Consider the following 6,000-nt stretch of genomic DNA (forward strand, 5'->3'; position numbering starts at 1 on the left):
AATGAGTCAGTTGAATTGTATTTACTAGTGTAAACTGACGTATTTTTCCAAAAAGGTTAAGTGCAGGTACTACGCGTAATAGGCTGGCCTCTCCTTAGCATCATTTAGAGTCTTGCAAGCTTGGATGCAATTAAATCTGTTAAACAAGTTTCCTTTTTCTTTTGATCCGCTTGTGGATCTGTTTCAACTGTTGTGATACTGGATATTACAATTTTATTTGGTTGAAATAAATCTATCTTTTTGCTTCCGCTGTGCATTTAAATATTGTATTGTTTGACTATGACGATATCAACTACGTCACGATACCCCCATCGGGCCCACCGGTGACACGTGGAAAATAGGGGTGTGACAGTCCAGAAGAGATTCAACATCACAGAGCTCTTACAATTGCCCTAGTAAATGACGAGAACCATTATGTCATGGTGGAATTACAAGGAGGGTACCCAATGCCTACAATCATGCCTTATTGGAATTTTCGCAACATTAGCATGTCTGCGGCTGGATGGGAGACCATGTATAGGTGGCGTCTAGAATTATATACCCAACTTGATCGTCGTGAAAGTGGTTTTGTCGATCTAGGGGATTAAATGTTTTAATGTTTGCACGTTTGCTGTTTTATTAGAGACTCATTATTTATTGATAATTAACTTTTTCACTTTCGTATTTATAATAAAGTGTCTTGATTATTTTTTTATTAACTAGAATTATGACCCGCCGCAATGCGGCGGGGATTCTTTAGTTATAAGTCGATTAGGACGCGCAGGTTATGTTGAACCTGTCAAATGGGAAAAAATAGACGATGTAAAATGTTCACCCACACACGCACGTTGCGTCGTGTTAACTCGCAAAATTTAGAACGAAACGTAAAAACGTTAAACCAAAGACGCACGTTGCGATGTGTTAAGTCACAAAATTTAGAACGAAGCATAAAGCGAAAAATTTGCGGAAAATGAAAACTATAAAGGACCAAAGTTGAAAGTAAAAAAAAATGTGAGGATAGATTGCAAAAGATAAAAAGTTTTGCGTTAAAAGAAACAAAAAAAATAGTTTTGGGTTAAAAGTAATCTATGAAATACTTTTGGGTGAAAAGTAAAAAAAAAATTTTTGTGAAAACCCCCCAAAGCCAAGGTTACAACAATCATATGCATAACCATTTTTTCTTTGAAAAACCCCCAAAGCCAAGATTACAACACGTAAGTAAAAAAAATCAAAGTGGTTAAATCGCAAAAGATGAAAACTTTTGAATTAGAAGTGAAAAATCAAATTAATCAAAGGGGTTAAATTGTATAAGATGAAAACTTTTGAATTAGAAGTGAAAAATCAAATTAATCAAAGGGGTTAAATTACCAAAGATTAAAACTTTAAACTTAAATTGTCAAAGATTAAAACTTTAGGGTTAAAAATGAAACAATGATTAAAACTTTATACTTAAATTGTCAAAGATTAAAACTTTATGGTTAAAAAGGAAAATTCCATTTTTTTTTTTTTTTGAAAAACACCCTAAGCCAAACTTACAACACATGTATGCATAAAGATGTTGCTTTACCAAAGATTAAAACTTTAAACTTAAATTGATAAAGATTAAAACTTTAGGGTTAAAAAGGAAACAAAGATTAAAACTTCATACTTAAATTGTCAAAGATTAAAACTTTAGGGTTGAAAAGAAAATTTTCATTTTTTTTTGAAAAACACCCTAAGCCAAACTTACAAAACATGTATGCATAAAGATGTTGCTTCTTTATAATGTTTAATATTGATATTAATACTAATAATAGTATAACAAAATATAAAAAAGTAACAAAAGTATTATAAAATAAAATAAGATAAAAAATATAATTATTACTTTTGAATTTATAATAAAACATAATTATTACTTTTTTACTTTATAATAAAATAATATAATAAAGTACTTAATCATTACATAATTTGACTTTTGGGTATATTAAGGGTGTAAGGGGCACTCCCCTAAGAGGGGAGTCCCCTCTCTTACGCTTAACCAATCCTCGTGTGCCACGTCAACTCCCCTCTTAAACTCCCCTAACACCCTAAATTGATGGCGGCACTCCCCTCTTAGGTGACTTGGTTTTTTATTAAAAAAAAAAAAACCATTTCATTGGTCCACTCCTCTCTCTCTCCTCCCTCTCTCCTTCCTTTCTTCGGTGAATCCCCACCGATTTGGCCCCCCCATTTCACCTCCCCTCTTGGTTGGCATCACCTTACCGCACGGTGAGTTTGGTCCTCGAAGGGAGTCACCGCGGGTGCCCCGGACTCCCTAATCTTTATGATGGGTATATTTATCACACCCCTTTAAAAGTAAAGTATGACGAATTTATACTTGGCTAGGAGAGGTTTCTTTCAATACAAATAATGAATTTACGAAACTTGCAAACTCCATTGTTCGGTCCATTCAGTGGTTTACCTATAATAATGGCTAAAAAAATAAAGATAATAAATGTAGCTTATGATGCAACACTCATATTATTGTATTGCTTTAATAAAATTATTTGATTAGTTTATATCTATGTTTGTACTATTTTATCTGATTTGTTTAAAATATTCCAATAGATTGCATTTGCATGTCATCTCACAGTGTTCAGGTCTTCTTGTATTTAGATCGTCTTATCTATTCCTTTTATATTGCTTTACCCTTTTTAAGCTCACTTATACTAATTTTTAACACTCTATTCCTTTTATATTTTCTATGTTTTAGCACTTTAGGCTATTAACATTTTTTATGATGTGATTTATGGAGCTAGTGTAACAACTGTCACTAAAATCCATAATTAGAACGATAATTAGTTAATAAGAAAACCCTAGTTAAGACACCCAAGTAATTTTTGCACTAACCCTAATATTTTCAGAATAATCAGAATCAGGATTAGGGCCCCTAAAACTCAAGGGGGTTAAACCCTAAATTGATAGTTATCTCAAAAACCGTGTTGTACAAGCGAAAATTAACGAACTGGCAACTCAGCAGACCTATACCCACGACAAGGCTACTCTAGGCTAGATGTGCATCCCAGGCGAGTCGCGACAGGGGTCACGACTTCTTCCGCGACACGCGGGGGAGTCCAATTTCACCTATAAATACTAGGCCTTGGAACTTGAATTCTGTCTTTGGAACGACGTAAAATCGAGTTACGTAGACTGAGTTATTACAGAAACAGTCCAACACACACACACTAATCACGAGGTGCTGCCACAATCAGGGTAATAACTCGATCGCTATTACGATTCAACGTCCGATCGATTATAACTATCCAACGATAGTCCAGGTGCTGCTCAATCGAGCTTGTACTTTGATTATTCGTCGTGATTTCGACTTGAATATTAGAGTGCTGTTCGAATTCGGACTATGCTCTGTTATTCGTTGTAAATCCGATTGAATTATCGAGTATTGCACTGATTAATCGTTGTGAGGGTTTAATCTCGTGAATTGACGTAACTGCTGTATTAGTTACTAACCTGCCTGTGTGTGCATTGTGTTAAATTAGGTTCAATCAAGGCTAATCAGTAGGCTTATATCTATTGCTCGTTAATCTGCAATGTGAGTCATTCTTCTTTTTAAATTGTTTTCTCACAGTTTGTGAGTAAGTATTACAATACCTCAAATTATTTTCAAGGTTATAATTACAGGGATTAAGTCTTTGTAATCACCAAATTACAGCTGGTATGTGGGGTATTGTGCACATTACTATTTTTATCACTCTATGTGAGTGAATATTACTCTATGTGAGTAATTATTACTCTGTGTGAGTACACCGTCACTATTAGGGCAACGGGACCCAATAGTGGTATGACCACAGTCACAGAAATGAATCGAGTGACAAATACCCATTCTTGATAATTGGTTGATAGAAACATTGTAATCGCTCTTAATACTGTAAATTATAACTAACGGGTCGTTTTAGAAAACAGAATGATTCACTCAGTATTTCCCCGCTGACAAAACCTTTTTCAAACATGTTTCAGGTGATCTGTGTGATCCAGGAAAAGTGCAGTAAAGCACTATCAAGCTCAGAGAAGTGGCTCAGTGTAATTAAACCAATAAAACGTGTTTTAAAAAATAAAGATTTCTGAGTGAAATCAACTTATTGTAAATTAAGGGAATTATCCCTTAAACTTTGGGTAATATATTAAACGAGCATTTTCCGGTGAAAAGATCCTGTTGTAAAAAGACTTCCGCTGTCGCATCAATTAAAATACTACGGGTACCACTGAAATCTGCACCGCGGGCCCCGACTCCGTACAGGGTGGGTCGGGGGCCGCGACAGAAGGTGGTATCAGAGCTAATAATTAAATTGAGCCACTGATCGAGCCACTGATTAAGCCTAAATTAAGTATTTTGTCCAAATGCTTACTAATTGTTATTCGGTGATTATATGTTTTATTAACTGGTTATTTTTAGTTACAGTATGGGTAAGCAAAAGCTGTCTGCTATCTATCACAAATTAGATGTGGTATCTTCTTCTAGAAACCCAGTAAACCTAGAAGAAGGAATCTTTGTCCGCAAGGCAAACTATGAGAATCCTCTTTCCCCAGAGAAAAGGGATTCGATACTTAAAAAGAGTCAGGAGAAAAAGTTACCCCGAACCAAGAGAGTTAGGTTTAACCCAGAAATCCAAGAATTGGGTAATAGTGCACCTTGGGAAGATAAAATAGACGGGAAATGGGCAAATCTCTATATGCTAGCTACTGTAGCAGAAAATGCAAATCTCTAAATAACTGATAAGTTGGGGCTAGTAAGAAAAAATCACTATCCAGTAAATAAATAAAATCCTAAGTGTGTTTATTTCTGTTGTTCTTTGTATAAATTGGTATGCAATAAAACTTCAGTGTTTGTTTGTTAAACTTTGTTCCAAAGTCTTAACATTACATTCTTGTATTTTGCATATATACTATGCAGCATGAATGAGATGTCGGAAGCATTCCAGAATCTCAACTTATATCCAGTGCCTATCGAAGTCTCTCACGACTTTACTGGTTACATTGCTGACATAGAAGAACCTGTGGAATTCAAAGCTCCACCGCTGGAAAAAGCCAAACCTAAAAAGAAGAGAAGATACGTAGGGTGGAGGAAAGTACGCCGTAGGAAACCTACCACTAAGAGACTCCCTAAAATAGAAAATCCTGTGATCGTGAACAAGGGAAAGGAAATAGAAACTGGAGAAGGTTCGAAACCACCCGAAAAAGAAATAGGAATAGATCTGAAACAAAAGGGAATAGAGATTGGCGAAAGCTCTAAACAATCTGAGGAAATCACGTTCCAGGACGAGATAGATCGCCTACTGGAAAATTGTGATGTTTTAGAGCCTATCAACGATAATCTCTTTTCTTACCCGGCTACAGTTCAATTCCCACTAAACCTAGGACCAGCTATTCCGGACCCATTAGTTCATACCAGACCATTAGGCCAAATGGAGGAATGGTGGACCAATGACTGGCAATTCCAAAACATAGTCAACAGTCCTTACAGCTTCCTTCCACAATTTGACCCAGAACCACTCCCAAATCCTCCCATGAGTAATGAAAACCTAGCTGAACTCCGTCAGTTCGGTGAAGAACTGATAGGTACAGGTAATAGGATCAGGGAAATGGGGGAGCATCTAACTTGGAAGTACGATGAGAGGGAGCATCGTTACTAGAACCGTCAGTTAAACCACAGAAAGCCGTATTGTATGATGGTAACTTAAAATTCTGTAAAATGGGCAATAAAACTCTGTAAAATACAGTGTGTATGGATGCATATACAATATACTAACAAAGTAAAAGTCGAGAAATCGACAATTTTGGTTATATTCGTATGTTGTGATAATCTATGTGTACCTATGTGAATTTTTGTCATTGATAAGTTAGACACTAATAATTTTACCAATTAGCAGATGGAAAACGCTAACAATGAACCAATTAATGAAGTAAATCAATCTGAGCAAGAACAGGAAGATCAATATATAACTCGACAAGATATTGAGCACTTTATCGCCCAAGGGATAGCTCATG

This window comes from Helianthus annuus, chromosome 12, assembly GCF_002127325.2.
Source record: "Helianthus annuus cultivar XRQ/B chromosome 12, HanXRQr2.0-SUNRISE, whole genome shotgun sequence".
Taxonomy (NCBI): Eukaryota; Viridiplantae; Streptophyta; class Magnoliopsida; order Asterales; family Asteraceae; genus Helianthus; species Helianthus annuus.